This window comes from Triturus cristatus, chromosome 8 (assembly GCF_964204655.1).
Source record: "Triturus cristatus chromosome 8, aTriCri1.1, whole genome shotgun sequence".
Classification (NCBI taxonomy): Eukaryota; Metazoa; Chordata; class Amphibia; order Caudata; family Salamandridae; genus Triturus; species Triturus cristatus.
In genome coordinates this window covers 1,641,805,207-1,641,821,605 of record NC_140591.1, presented here as the reverse complement: position 1 = coordinate 1,641,821,605, position 16,399 = coordinate 1,641,805,207, and the positions used below count along the sequence as shown (strand labels likewise).

At 50.3% G+C, this 16,399-nt stretch overlaps 1 protein-coding gene across 1 annotated transcript in view; it reads right to left on the bottom strand.

The window, feature by feature from the left end:
- LOC146808477 (transient receptor potential cation channel subfamily M member 2-like) overlaps nucleotides 1-16,399 on the bottom strand; it is a 1,642,641-nt gene that overhangs the window by 1,367,669 nt on the left and 258,573 nt on the right. The gene's annotated exons all lie outside the window — the stretch shown is intronic.

The following is a 16,399-nucleotide window of genomic DNA, read 5'->3' as shown; positions in this document are numbered from 1 at the left end:
GGGGCGGGCTGCGAGACGGAAGCTGAGTCAGGCTGGAGCAGTGAGGCCGTGACGTGACCAAGAGATTTTCCAGGCGGGACCCCCGTAGTGAGGGGGGAGTCCCGCGGGCAGCCACAGCGCGACCAGGAGAGGAGGCAAAAGCGCCGTGTCCGCCCCAGCGCCACAAGAGAAGTGCTGCCTGCAGAGGAGAAAGCGGAGACGTTGCTGCAGTGCTCCCGGTGAGTGGGGACGGGAGCGGTTGGCTTGTGCTTCCAAGGCCCGGTTGGTGGGGGGTCAACTATTCCCTGTGTGAGGCCAATTTCCTCAGTGGCGTCTCCGTAGCAGGCCACTACACCAAGGGGGCACCAGTGTTTTCTGAGTCCCAGAGCGGGACTCCAAAGCACACCTTGTTGGTGCTGGCTTCTCCCCTAGCTGCCTCGAGTGATAGAGGGCAGCTGCAACATTGCGCCGCTCTGCTACATAGGGCACAGTGAAGGCCCGTGCCCATCTTTTGATTACCCAGATGCCCAGCAATTAGTGGGCAGCTGCTACGTTTAGGCAAGTTCATTGGGCACACTTATTTTTACTGCTTTTTGCAGCCTGCCCTGACATTCTGGACATTGGGCATTTTGAGCCCCTGTGAGAGGCCAGTTGGCCTGGGGCCAGTTTCAGTGTGTTGTGCCCCCGATTGGGGCACACTGTTTTTATGCCTGAGATTCCTGCGTACTATGTTTTGTGCATTCTATGGTTTATGTTGCAGGATCTGATGCTATGTTCCTAATCTGTTTTATGCCTCATGATTCTTACATAATGTACGTTTGTGGTTGGTGCATAATGTGTGATCCTAATATGGTTTATGCCTAATCTGATAATCCTGAGGTCATTCTTGTGCCAGTAGTTACTGGTTGGGCTCTATATTTACTATTTACTGTCGTGTGTAAATAGTCCCCTGTAAATACTGCCTTGTGCCAGTTGGCACAGTGTACATTGAGTGATTACTACTCTAATTTGTTTATGATAATACAAAGGCTATTTTTATATATAACCTTGTGTGGAGTTCCTTTTGTGGTGTGCCTAGTGTGTTGCTGCTGTGTGTGTGTTGCGCAAACGCTTTACACATTGCCTCCGGGATAAGCCTGACTGCTCGTGCAAAGCTACCAAGGGGGTGAGCAGGGGTTATCTTTGGCATGTAACTCCCTTGCCCTGACTAGAGTGGTGGTCTCTGCCTGGCTTTGGCGCAAGCCTTAGCCAACCAGAAAACCCATTTCTAACATTCCCGAACTCCTCACCGCAGACAGCTAAGGGTCTGTCCATGGTTCATTGCGTGGCCAGTGATTGTTTTCTTTTCTTGGAGCGACAGGCAAGGGCAGTATGCAAACAGGATTTACTTATAAGGTGATTTGCAGTGGGGGCTTTTCGGACCCACAGAAGGTGGGGTGGCAAAGCATGAATCTGGGAGCCTGAGAGTCTGACACTATTATTGGGTTGTAGATGCGCAAGACTCTTTGGAAGCATTGGACACTCACCCCAGTTGGGTTGGCTTCTACACAGGGGCGTGTTGTTGGCGCGTTCAATCACGCGTCATGCTTGGCACTTACATTCAGGTTTCCCAGTTAGGAGACTCGGGTTCATCTTCAATGGAGAGTCAGATACCTGTAGGGCTGGTGTCAGCAGCATGTGTACCATTCCTTTTAGTGCGAGGTAGGCCCCCTACAGGACTCAAGGGAGCAATTACCTAGGTTAACCCTTAGAGCGAACATGTAAGCTCAAGAGGGTTAGACCTCTGCAAGTATGGGCAGTCTTTGGGTTAGAAAGATGGTAGCCTTGGGTCTATTACATCCTCGGTGACGACTGCTCTTACACATGGGCTCAGGTGCAGCTCCCAACAGGTTTACAGCACTTAGTTTTAACACCTGGATTAGTGAACCAGTGCACATCTTAGATGGATAGTTTTCATGGGTGAACAGACTATGGGTTATGCCTGCCGGGTCTCTGAAGCACTCCAGATGAATGGGAGCCATCACTAGGAGAATGCTGAACACACGGACCGGGGTACATTTCGCTCAGATATCTCCTCCACCAAGCTGCAGGGAAGCATGTGTTGCTAGTTGTCCGGGAGTCAGGCAGCACAGTAGGGAGCAGTTTTAATTAACAAGGTTACTTGCAGGGGATAGAGGGGATAGAGGGGATACAGCGGACCCACATATCGTGGGCTGCGCCATAACACTGTTAGGGAATCTAGCGAATTAGGGTCACTACAAAGGGGCGCAGCGATTGCAATGTGGCTCGGTACAAGTATTCCCTCCATCCAGATTCGTCATCAGCCACGTGTTCGCCTTGGTTTGGCAATCATCAGGGGGCTGTGCATGTGTCTGGGACATCTCAACAAAGCAATTGCACACAGGCCTGAGGCCACGGTACAGGTTGCTTCAGTACTAACCCCCCTGCCCTGTTAGCCAGCCCAGCGAGCCCGGTTTCGGAAGGTGACTATACGAGGGGCTTTCCCATGTTGGGGAAACAGGTCTTAAGCACTTTAAGGCCACAAGGTATCAAGGGAAGTTGTGAGGCACCAGAGGTTGAGGGGTGCAGTGTTTTGAACAACTAGGTGCAAGCTGAAGTAGTTGAATGAATGGAGTGCAGTGCTCATTAAAGGGTGGTAGCAACGGGCATTTCTTTACTTTGCCAAGTTCTTTGGCCTGGGTGAAGGGCCATCCGTGCGTCCTGTGAACGGCACAACGGGTGGAATTCAAGAAATGGAAGCTTGGGGGTTTGCCACCACTGACTTCGGTGTGGGAGGCCCATGCATGCCCTGGGGCAGCTTGCTATAGATACTGCGGCACACTACAGAGACATTGGGTTGGGGATCCCAGGCATGCGCTGGAACAGCTGGCTGTGTAGCTGCGGCACAGTAAGTTATGGGGTCACAACAACCACTCTTAGAGTGTGGTGAGGCACCAGAGGTTTGAGGGGGTGCAGTGAGATTGTCCAACTAGGTTCAAGCTGGAGTACTTGCAGAAAATGGAGTGCAGTGCTCAATAAAGGATGTTAGCGACGTAGCATGTCATTACTTTGCCAAGATCATTGGCCTGGGTGAAGGGCTGCCCCAGCGTCCCGTAGTGGCACAACAGGCTTAATTCAAGATGCATGGGGGTTTTCCACCACTGAGTTATGTTGGGTGGGAAGCCCAGGCTGGCGCCGGGACAGCCTGCCAAAGAAGCGAAAGCACACTACGGAGATAGTATGGGTTGGGGATCCCAGGTATGCGCTGGAACAGCTTGCTGTAGTAGTGGAGACACAGTCCAGGGGGGGTGTCCCCCCACCCAACATTTTGTTCTACACCTGGGAGGCATTGTTTTGACTTTCCGGGGTAGGAGGGCACTGTGCAAGAAATGAATCCCGCTGGTGTAAGTTGTGCAACGTGTTGTAGGCTTGGGGGGGCATGTTTGACAAAGATAACCCCACTGGTAGTATGGCGATGGCCTGGTTAGGGGCTGCCGGGGAACCCTCAAGCAGGTGAAATCACAATGCCATGCACAGAGTCACAGAACAATGGGGGTTTCTGATGTTCAGGCTTGGCCTGCGGCATGCTAAAGTCCAAGGTAGTCTTTAAGAGGATGGTGGGTACCTGTCCAGTGTGGGGCTTGCTCTTGCTGGACCTGGAGGTGGCCCTAGAAACAGCAGGATGTAGGTAGGAACGCCGGCCTTGGCTCTTCTGAACGAGACTTCACAGCAAGGTAGTGAGTACGAGTATACCTTTCAGGACGGTTACTGACTGGACGCCTCTATGGTTACGGGTAAGGGGAGGGGAGGGCGTTGGTTTAATTGTTTAGTTTAAGAAGAAAACTACGTATTCCCAGAGGGGAAGTGAATAAGGGAATTGACATACCATGATGCATTATTTATAATATGTATCGCACTGCAACTTCTGGGCACAGCGATGCCCGGCCCCCGGGATGTGGGATAAGCTGTGCTGTGATGTTACCTTCAAAGTGAATGCAGCTGGGCTCAGGGTTGTAGGCGCACTGCTGTGTATGTCAACATGTGCTATCAGTTACAAAATAAATTAATAAAAAAAAGGAATGCCGGCCTTGGTGGAGGGCCCTGGCTGCGACAGTCGCCATACCCAGGGCTGTGGCGAAGTTACAGGGCGATCCAGAGGCGGAAAGGTACTCGGGGGTACCCTCTTCATGAGCACAAAGGGTGCTGAGGCCGAATATCCCCAGGAAGTCTTTGCGGTAGACCCTGAGGTGCGACGGCGCCCCGTCTGTCCTACGGGAGGTTGGAAACCTGTACAACCGGTGGTCGCTTGAACGCTCTGCCCCTCGTGGGGGGGGGGGGGCGTGTTTAATGGGGTGGACCGACGGTACACCGGAAGTGGGAGGGGCTATACCCTCACCATAACCGCTAAGCACCGATTGGCTATGGCCACGATGCAAGTTGGCCCATCAGGTGGTAGGCCGCGAGGGGCGGCTTGTCTTTGGATCGCCTGTAAGATAACCCACCATGTTGGCATAGTTGGTATGCTAATAAACCTGCAGCAATTTTCTCCACCAAAAAGGTGTCTTGTCTGTTTATTTATTCGGTATGATGCTGCATAAGGGGTGGTGAGTGTTGCCAATATTGGCACTATGTGGGCTGCCCAACGTCCACGCAGGGGACTCTCATAAGAGGGCGGCCCCTTTAGTGCCACAAGATGGCACACGGGACAGCCCAGCGTCGCGAGACCCCTTCGGGGTCCCGCTCAGCATTTCTGGCCCAGGTGGGGGAAGGGGAGAGGTATAAGTTCCTCCCCCCCCGCCCACCTAGCGGCCTCTTTCACCTCACCCCTGACGCCGTTCCCTCCCTACCGCTTACCCGATGTAATCAGGGTTGGGGGAAAGAAATTTCTAATCTGTCGTTTTGTGTTGCAGGTGGAGTTACAGGGCGTTCCAGAGGCGGAATGGTACTCAGGGGTACCCTCTTCATGAGCACAAAGGGTGCTGAGGCTGAATATGCCCAGGAAGTCTTTGCAGTGGACCCTGAGGTGCGACGGCGCCCTGGCTGTCCTACGGGCGGTTGGAAACTTGTACAACCGGGGTCGCTTGAATGCTCCGCCCCTCGTAGGGGGGAGGGCGTGAGTAATGGGGTGGACCGACGGTTCACCGGAAGTGGGAGTGGCTATCCCCCTCACCATAACCGCTAAGCACCGATTGGCTAAGGCCACGATGCAAGTTGGCCCATCAGGTGGTAGGCCGCGAGGGGCAGCTTGCCTTTGGATCGCCTGTAAGATATCCCACCATTTTGGCATATTTGGTATGCTAATAAACCTGCAGCAATTTTCTCTACGAAAAAGGTGTCTTGTCTGTTTATTTATTCGGTATGATGCTGCATAAGGGGTGGTGAGTGTTGCCGATATTGGCACTATGAGTCATGCATAAGCCTTGTGCTGATGAGGAAGGCTCCTCAAGCAGAAAATGAAACAAGCATTTGCTAATTTACGCCAGATCTATTGCATTGTAAATGGTTGGCATCTTGGGTCATGGACAACGGGAGAGGGCACGGACATCGGGAGGGAGGGAGGGCGGGGGAGGAGAGGCGAAGGCACGGACAAAGCTGTGTGAGGCTACGTGTGCATGAAGGAAATAGTACATGCTCCGTGTAACAACCAGTTAAAGGGGCCAGTAGCCATGGGAGGATGCAAATGATGACATGGCTGTAATAAGGAGAGACTAACAAGCCTCATAATGAATCAGAAGCCAGCATTTACAAAGGACAAACACACAAGCCAATGAAAAATAAGGGAGGGGGGGTTGGGTGAAGCTTCTCTCCATACTGAACTACCCCAGATCTTTGCAGAGCAGCGAATGTGCGCTGGCTCACGCACGACCTAAAAAGTAAAATGAAACCTCACTTGTGTAGGTGGGGCAAGGGCCTGTGACTGGGAAGAGCCCAAAACATAGGGATTAAGGGTATAGCACTGAGAATTCTCAGCACTACATTTTTTTAAAATATTTTTTTTGACAATTCTGCATTGGACACCCACACAAGTGAGGTATCATTTTACATGGGAGATTGAGAGGAATGCTGTGGGGTAGGACATTCTTGCCAGCACGGTGATTCCACACAAAAATATGTGGAAAATGTGGGGTTTTTTTCAGCTAAATTTGAGGTTTTCGGGGGATTCTGGTAGGAAAACGTTGGGGGGCCCATGCAGGCCATACCTCGCTGAAGTTTTCAGAAATGTGTGGGTTTTGGTGGCTTCCCAAGATGGCCCCTGAGCTCAGGGCCAAAAACCCAGGCGACCCACCTTGCAAAACCAGGTTTTTTTGTGATAGGTAATTTTGATGTGTCCTTTACACGTTTTGGGCCCTTGCCTGTCACGGGTACTTGACCCACGCGAGTGAGGTACCATATTTTTATCGGGAGACCTGGGAGAACGCTAGGTGGTAGGAAATGTGTGGATCCATGCTGATTCCAAAACTTTCCACCACAGAAATGTGAGGAAAATGTGTTTTTTTTTCCAAAGTTTGAGGTTTGCAAGGGATTCTGGGTAACAGAACCTGGTTAGAGCCAGAGAAGTCACCCCATCCTGGATTCCCCTGGGTGTCTAGTTTTAAAAAATGTATAGGTTTATTTTTTTTTTAAACTATATTTTATGTATAGATTTGCTAGGTTGCCCTAGGTGCCAGCAGAGCTAGGGTTCAAAATCTACAGCTAGGCACTTTGGAAAAAAATTGTTAGCTTTCACTGCAAAAATGTGGTGTATCCAAGTTGTGTTTTGGGCTGTTTCCTGCTGCGGGCACTAGGCCAACCCACACAAGTGAGGTACTTTTTTTCTCAGAAGACTTTGAGGAATGCGTGGTGGATTGAATTTTGGGGATCCACGCAGATCACAGAACTTTCCATCACAGAAATGTGAGGAAAATTTGTTTTTTTAAACTAAGTTTGAGGTTTGCAAGGGATTCTGGGTAACAGATCGTGGTGAAAGGCACACAAGTCACCCCATCCTGGATTGTCCTTGGTGTCTAGTTTTCAAAAATGTACAAGTTTCCTAGGTGGCCCTATATGCCGCCTGCAATAGGGCTCAAAATACACAGGTAGGCATAGTGCTAAAAACAAGTCCGTGCCTAGTCGGCTTTCTGCCGCCTTGGGGGGATATCGGGGGGGGGGGGCTTGCCCCGATATTTCCCCAAGGAGGGGCAGAAAGACTGGCTATTTTTTGGGGAGTGGGGGCATTGGTATGTTCAATTTTGGGCAGCCCTCACCTGCACGCATAAAAAAAGCCAGCGTAATCGCTTTTTGCCCCCCGGGGGGCAAATAATAATAATAATAATGGGTCTTGTAGAGCGCAATGGTGACGCACAACGGCGTGTCCCCGCGCTGAGAGTGTGAGCGTGTTCAGAGGGAGTCCTGCGGGGAGGGCCACTATCTGGTGTACAGATATGTTTTCAGCTTGGCTCTGAAGATAAGCTCTGATGGTTCCAGACGCAGTGCTACTGGAAGTTTATTCCAGCATGATGCGGCGAGGTACCTGAAGGACCTGCCACCCATCCTTGCTCTGGACACCTTTGGGATAGTTAGGCGCCCTGAACCAGAGGATCTCAGCGCGCGGGATGGCTCGTATTGTGTCAGGAGACCCTGAAGAGGAGGGGGTGCCCTGCCATTAATGATCCGGTGACAGGTGCAGAGGGCCTTGAATTCTACCCTGCTCCTGACCGGAAGCCAGTGCAAGGCTTGGAGCGCGGCTTTGGAGGCTGATCTTCTAGGAAGTTTGAGAACTAGCCGAGCAGCGGCATTTTGCAGGACCTGTAAGCGGCTCAGATTCTTCTCGGGGATACCTAGATAGAGAAGGTTGCCATAGTCCATCTTGGACGTGACTAAAGCATGCACTAATGTTCGGCGGGCTCTAACGGGAAGGAGCTCCAAAACCTTCCTGAGAGTCTTAAGGATCCCGAAACAGGTGCCGACCACCCGGTTGACCTGGGGGCCAAAGGTAAGATCGGAGTCGAACCAGACACCTAAATTCCTCGCCTCCAGGCAGGGGGTAGGTGTTGGTCCCAAGCAAGGAGGCCACCACGCCGACGTCCACGCCGCCCGGTCTCCCCCTACCACCAGCACCTCAGTCTTGTTGCCGTTAAGTTTAAGGCAGTTGGCAGACATCCAGGCAGCAAGATCTTGCATGCATGCTCTGAAGATGTCCGCCGCAAGGCCGGGAGTACGCGATAGGGAGATGACCAGCTGCGTGTCGTCGGCGTATGACACCATGCGCAGACCGTAGCTCTCCACTATGGAGGCGACCGGGGCCACATATAGATTAAAAAGCGTTGGGCTTAGGGACGAGCCCTGTGGAACCCCCTGATCCAGTGCCATTCGCCTGGAGTAGCAGTCACCCTGCCTGACTTGGAAACCACGGCCCGAGAGGAACGACTGAATCCATTTTAGCGCTGCGTCACCCATCCCTGCTTTGTTCAGACACTGTAGCAAGGTGGAATGTGCTACAGTGTCGAACGCAGCGCTGAGGTCCAGCAGGATCAGGGCCATAGTGTGGCCCTCGTCGGCCCCCTGTCTGATGGATTCGGAAGCCATAAGGAGTGCTGACTCAGTCGAGTGTCGAGGTCTGAATCCAAACTGGGTGGCGTGAAGGAGATTAGACTCTTCCACAAACTGCATTAACTGCTGGTTCACCAACTTCTCCGCCACTTTCGAGAAGTAGGGAAGGAGGGAGATGGGACGCAGATTCTCCAGTTTTTCGAAGCTGATATTAGGCTTCTTGCGGAGGGGGAGCACCACTGCTTGTTTCCATTCCCAAGGCACAGTGCTGGACCTGAAGGAGATATCCAACAGGTGCCTAATGTATGGCTCTAGTGTTGTCAGGCTGTCGGCCAGCCGTTTAGGAGATGCTGGGTCCCGTGGGGAACCTGATTTCACTGATCTACATATGTTGATCAGGTCTTCAGCTTGCGGGGTAGAGAAATTGAGCAGCAACTTGTGACCATCTTCCTCTCTAACTGACGCCTCGAACTTTCCATCTGCCGCTGGTTGGGCAGGGAAGGTGGTATAGATTTTGGACACTTTGTCACTGAAGTAATCAGCAATGCGGTTGCAGGCAGCCACAGAGCAGTCCTCTGATCCCGCTGAGGATTTAGGGACAGCAAGAGATTTGTATACACAGAACAATTCTTTCGCTGAGTTCTCTGCATCCAGAATTCTTTCGGCAAATCATGGGCCACTTCCCCCGGGGGGGCAGAAAGACTGTGGCATTTTTTGGGGGGGGGGGGGCGGGCATTGGCATGCCCATTCCGGGCTTCCCTCACCCCTGAATTAAAAAATATACATATTTCCTGATGCCTATTGGGCTTTCTGCCGCCGGGGGGGCACATAAGGGGCTACTGCCCCCATATGCCTCCCGGGGGGTCAGAAAGACTGTCGTAATTGTTTTGGTGTGTGGGCATTCTGGGCAGCCCCCACCCCTAAATCAAATGTAAAAAAAAATCCCTGGTTTCTAGTGGGCTTTCTGCCCCCCACGGGGGTCAGATTGGGAGCTACTGCCCCCATCTGCCCCCCAGAAGGGACATAAAGGCCGTAAGTTTTGCAGGATGGGGCATTGGCATGCTTGTTTTGGGCAGCCCCTACCCCTGATTGCAATTGCCCAAAAAAATCCCTGGTTTCTAGTGAGCTTTCTGCCTCCCAAGAGGTCAGATTGGGAGCTACTGCTCAAGGGGGGGGGCAGAAAGACTGTAATGTTTGCGTGAGGTGGGGGCATCAGCATGCATGTTTTGGGCAGTCCCCACCCCTAATTCAAAAAAATCCCTGGCGTCGGGGGGGCGTCATATTGGGGGATACTGCCCCTTTCTGCTCCCCAGGGCGGGGCAGAAAGGCTGTAATTTTTGCGGGGGGCATTGGCATGCCCGTTTTGGGCAACTCTCACCCCTAATTGTAATTGCCCAAAAAAATCCCTGGTTTCTATTGGGCTGTCTGCTACTGCCCCCAGGCAGAAAGATTGAATGTAGCCATTTCTTTTGGGGGGAGCAAAGGCCCTTGCCCAAGAGGCCGCTCCCTGATGGCTAGTGGGTGGATCCCTGCTTGGGAATTGCCCTCATGGGGTGATCCCCAAACAGGGATCCACTAGGGTGGGATACCACTGGAAAGGGGAGATTCTCCCCTTTCCAATGATGCCTCTCCTGTCTTTCTATGTGCTCGGGGGCTGAGATAGCCGCCTGAGCACATAGAAAGTGAAACTGAAATGAGCCTATAGGCTCATTTCAGTTTCAGTTTCTATGAAATGACGAAAGCGCGACTTGCGCTCTGATCGGCATTTCAAGGAAACCAGGGGGATGCTCTTCCCCACCTCGCGAGGCTTTTGGCAAGAAAAGGAAATCCCTCTGGTGCCTGCACCAGAGGGATTTACGGTGCCATGTGTGAGGACGGCTGAGAGACGTCCTGTGCACACGAGCACTGATGCGCACGACGGCTCCCGGCCATCGTGCGCATCGAAGGGGTTAAATATAAATAAACATAACATAAAATTGGTCCTCTTAGTCCTTCAGCTGCATTTGCACTTCAGCACACCTGTTAATCCTGATAGTAGTCCAAGCGATTTACAATATATATAACCACACTTATTTATGTCTCGGGAAATTATCATTGTGCGGTGCAGGGATCAAAAGAAACAAGACCTCATAGTTTCTTAACTGTGAAAAAATTCACATCAACAACATATAGAAGGGTTTGACCAGCACACACTAATAGTAACAAACAACTTCATGGAAAGAATTTTTTATGAATGTTCCTTTAGTCTTTATTCTTTTTTTCTCCACAAGGTAGCCAACGCGTTTCGTCCTTATATAGGACTTCTTCAGGGCTCATCCAAAGTTCATTTAAGTGTGCAAGTATATGTGTTCCACAGGTTCAATTAGAAACATAAGGCTTCTTCGGAGAACATTTGAAGCTTCACTTGACCAATTATATGAGTATACGGTGTGACCACGATGCTATTTTCGTATTCAAAGTACTCTGGACAAAAAAGTCCTTTTCTGAGCTCATGTTAGGTTTCGGAGTTCCACTATTTAAATATGAGGTATACTGTCATCACTTCCGGTTTTGTAGGTCAATGTCGACCTCCGCATCTATTCGGTGGAATTTAGGGCATGTATCCGCCCTCCTCCAGTTTTTCGCGTCCAAAAAAATAGTAGTCCTCCTGGTCTCCTGAGCTGAATTTGAACTTGGGCACACATGGTAATCCCGACTAGCAGTCCCCCTAATCTCCTGAGCTGCATTCTCACTTCTGCACACATGGTAATCCCGACTAGCAGTCCTCCTGGTCTCCTGAACTGCATTTCTCACTTCAGCACACACCGTAATCCTGACTAGCGATCCGCTGCATTTTACCTGCGGCATGCATTGTAATCCCGACTAGCAGTCCTCCTGGTCTCCTGAGCTACATTCTCACTTCGGCATGCATGGTAATCCAGACTAGCAGGTCTCCTGTTCTCCTGAGCTGCATGCCCACTTTGGCACACATTGTAATCCAGATTAGCAGGCCTCCTGGTCTCCTGAGCTGCATGGCCACTTCGGCACACATGGTAATCCCGGCTAGCAGCCCTCCTGGTCTGCTGAGCTGCATTTTAACTTCAGCACATATGGTAATCCCCACTAACATCCCTCCTGGTCTCCTGAGCTGCATTCTCACTTCGGCACACATGGTAATCCCGAAAAGCAGCCCTCCAAGTCTGCTGAGCTGCATTGTCTCTTCGGCAGTCGTCCTGGCCTCCTGACTTCATCACTTCAGCACACATGGTAATTCCGGGTAATTGGCTTCCTAGTCTCCTGAATCACATTTTCACTTCCGCACTCTTGATAATTCTGGTTAGTGTTCAGTAGCCGATAATGGGGGAAGGAGTCACTTGAGTCCACTAGCCCATGTAACTATCACTGGGAAACTAAAGGTAGTTCTTTTGTCCTTTCACTAGAATACCTGTAAAGTGCAAGAGGTATTTAAAAGGGGTCTTTAATATTCGAACTGTAGGCCACCATTGAATTTTCTCAGTGTCAGAGGTGACCTCAGTTCTATGTGCACCGTCTCTCTTGAGGGACATCACTCATGGCAAAACATTCAAGATGATGGACGGAATGTTGCACATTGGCAAATCATTCACCCCCAGTCACAGATCTGGGTTTAATCCATCGTTATTTTTCTCACCACGCCACCCCAGTTCAGACATGGCCATATGCAAATCAGTACTGACCCTGTGCCTCATGGCTACAGTCCAGACCGAACTGGCAAGCCATTTCTTCCCTGGACCGGAATCAAGCATCCTAGGAACGGTTTCTGGCTATCAGCCGTCATCAGCCAGAATAACTTGACTCCAGTGGCGTAGTGAGCACGGGAGCCACGTCTGGGCATACCCTTCCCACATAGGGCGAACAGCAAAACACACAAGGTGATGGACGGAATGTTGCACATTGGCATAACATTCACCCCCAGTCACAGATCTGGGTTTAATCCATCGCTATTTTGCTCACCACGCCACCCCAGTTCAGACATGGCCATATGCAAATCAGTCTTGACCCTGTTCCTCATGGGAACAGTCCAGACCAAACTGACAAGCCATGTCTTCCCTGGACCGAAATCAAGCATCCAAGACCGGTGTCGGGCATTCAGCCGTCATCAGCCAGGATAGCTAGACTCCACCATAAAAAGGTTGGCACATTTCCTTGGGTGTTGGGACACCTATGGAGCTCCCCCTACATATGAATTCACACAAGGAGGCTAAGGGAGATTTAAGGACCAGCGTGAGCCAACTCCCCACTCTTAAATCAAAACACTGAAAAAAGCCACGGGTCCAAAATGTTTAGAGCAATGTCTACTTACCCTGTGTCAGGGGAATCCTTTTTTAGGACCGTTCCCCTAACACACCGAGGAGGTCCCTCATGATGAAGTATGACACCTTTGGTGTGTGAGGGGAACTGTCTTAAAAAGGGATTCCCCCGACACTGGGTAAGTGGACGATGCTCTAATTTTTGACCTCTCTGAAACATTTTGGACCTGTGGCTTTTTTCAGTGTTTTGCTCCCCCTACATATCCTTGAACCAAGTGAAAGGCACCGCATGGTACCTGCCACGTAGTACGGGAATATATAAAACATCCCTGTTTTGCATTGCATCGGGTGCTGAAGCTAGCAGCACCCACGGCAATGTAAAAGGTGGCCATGGTGACAGTCGCGTCATAATTTGGCCTGTGGGACTGCCGCCTTGTAGACTGGTGGTCCCAAATATGATACGATGGCAGACAGACTTCAGTCCGTCCGCCATTGTAATCACCCCCTAAGTGCTTCTCTGAGGCATATCGCCCAGGGCTCATCAGAGGCACATGGCTAAGTGCACTTCTGTGGCATATCACCGAGGGTGCCACTGAGGCACATCACCGAGGGCTCCACTGAGACACATCATCCAGGGCTCCACTGCGACACATCACCCAGAACTCCACTGAGGTACATCATGCAGGGCTACACTGAGGTACATCACCCAGGGCTTCTCTGAAGTACATCACCCCGGGCTCCATTGAGGCATATATCCCAGGGATCCACTGAGGCACATTACTAAGTGTTCCACTGAGGCACATCCCCCCCAGACCCCACTGAGCACATCATCCTGGGTGCCACTGAGGCACATCACACAGGGCTCCACTGAGGGGCATCACCTAGGGTGCCACTGAGGCACATCACCAAGGGCTCTACTGAGGCACAGCACCCAGGGCACCTCTGAGCAATGTTCCTCTAATACATGGTTTTCTTCGCTTTATGCCCTTGCTGCACAAGGGTATGTATGACCAGTCACCTGTGTGCAATGAGGCCTGTATGTGAGTTGTTTTGTGCACACAGGTACCTGTATCATTGATGAACTTTGTGTAAATCCCATCTGTGGATGTGTAGAGCCCTCTCCATGTGTACATGCATTAGCAATGAATATTTGCCAATGGTTGTGACACTGCTTGTTTTTAATTACTGTGGAATAACCTGTGCATGAGGCAGTTGATGTTTTGTCTCTGGTGGTGATTCCCACAGTGGAAGCAGATGGCAGACAGCATTGACGGTAGCCTATCTTTAATCTCTACTTTGGGTGAGGCAGTGCAGGTTCACCCCACCTCAGACTCCTAGTATCTAGTGATCACAACTGTTTCTTTCCCCCTGAGGACTGGCTAGGGAAGCTTCCAGGGTCAGTAACAGAATATCTTCAAACACTTTGCAGAGTAAGAACAGAGGGAGCCAGAGACTATTCCCATGATCTGTATCCTTCTAGAAGAAGAGGCTACTAGCTCCTGGAGGGGGTGTGATTCCCAGGTGCATGTTCACGCATGAGATCTAATTTGGGTGCACCTCAAAGAGGATCCCCTTGTTTCTCATTTTGGGAATACAACACACCCATTAAACATACCCTACCCAGAAAAAGAGTGTGGCATGGATCATCTTTAGCTTGTGGTCAATTGTGGAGCTGATTGGGAATGCAGCACACATTACACATACCCTGCATGGAAAAAGAGTGTCACATGGATTATCTTTATCCTGTGTGCATTCACAGTGCTGATTGGGAATGCAGCACACCTATTAAACATACCCCACCTGGAAAAAGAGTGTGGCATGGATTATCTTTAGCCTGTGGGCATTCACAGTGCTGATTGGGAATGCTACACACAATACACTTACCCCAACTGGAAAAATAGCGTGGTATGGATTATCTTTAGCCTGTGGTCATTTATGGTGCTGACTGGGAATGCAACACATATTACGCATACCCCACTAAGAAAAAGAGAGTGGCATGGATAATTTTTAGCCTGTGGTCATTTATGGTGCTGATTGGGAATGCAACACATATTACACATGCCCCACCCAGAAAAAGAGTGTGGCTTGGATTATCTTTACCCTGAGGTCATTTACGGTGCTGATTGAGAATGCAACACACATTACACATACCCCACCCGGAAAAAGAGCGTGGCATGGATTATCTTTAGCCTGTGGTCATTTATGGCTCTGATTGGGAATGCAACACATATTACACATACCCCACCCAGAAAAAGAGTGTGACATGGATTATCTTTAACCTGTGGGCATTTACGGTGCTGATTGGGAATGTAACTTACCCATTAAACATACCCCACCCGGAAAAAGAGCGTGGCATGGATTATCTTTAGCCTGTGGTCATTTATTGCTCTGGTTGGGAATGCAACACATATTACACATACCCCACCCAGAAAAAGAGTGTGGCATGGATCACTTTCAACCTGTGGGCATTTACGGTGCTGATTGGGAAGGTAACACACCCAATAAACATACCCCTCCCGGAAGAAGAATGTGGCATGTATTATCTTTAGCCTGTGGCCATTTATGGCACAGATTGGGATTGCAGCACACATTATACTTACCCTGCCCAGGAAAAGAGTGTGGCATGGATACCTTTTAGCCCGTGGTCATTTACGGTGCTGCTAGGGAAGGTAACACACCCATTAAACATACCCCTCCCGGAAGAAGAATGTGGCATGGATTATCTTTAGCCTGTGGCCATTTACGGCACAGATTTGGATTGCAGCACACATTATACTTACCCTGCCCATAAAAAGTGTATGGCATGGATTAGATTTAGCATGTGGTCATTTACGGGGCTGATTGGGAATACAACACACATTACACATACCACACCCGGAAAGAGAGTGTGACAAGGATTATCTTTAGCATGTGTTCATTAACGTGCTGATTGGGAATGCAACACACATTACACATACTGCACCCAGAAAAAGAGTGTGGCATTGATTATCTTTAGCCGGCGTTCATTTACAGTGCTGACTGGGAAAGCAACACACATTAAAAATACCCCACCTTGAAAAAGTGCATGGCTTGGATTATGTTTGGTCTATGGTCATTTACGGGGATAATGTAGTACTAGGGCGGTCAGAATTGAGTTAAACAGTGGCTGCTGGTAGGGAACTGTGATTCGACGCTCAGACAGGGAGTGGGAGCCTGTGCATATTCTCCAACCAGGCTGTGCAATACAGTCAGGTGAAGAACATGCTATGTGCACATGACGGTTTGGCTGGTCTAAAATGGCCAGCCAAACTGTCATGCGCACATAAGATGCAGATTATACCACTTCCCTCACCCTCTGACTTGGCGAGCCCAACCCTGCCATTCCCCACCCTATCCTGGCCCCAAACTCCACTAAAAATAAAATGATACTAACGTTCTGTTATTATAATTTTATATTTCCTTTAAACTGATCCGAGAACAATGGGTCGACGCTCCTCCATCTTAGTGGAGGACCCGCTGCTGGTGGTAAAGTCATAACGGAGACTACACATGGAACCCCACAGATGGCCGCCATCCACACAATGGCCAGGAAAGCGAATACTCTTCTGATGTGCAGCACCACCTCTGTTTCAACTATAGACGAC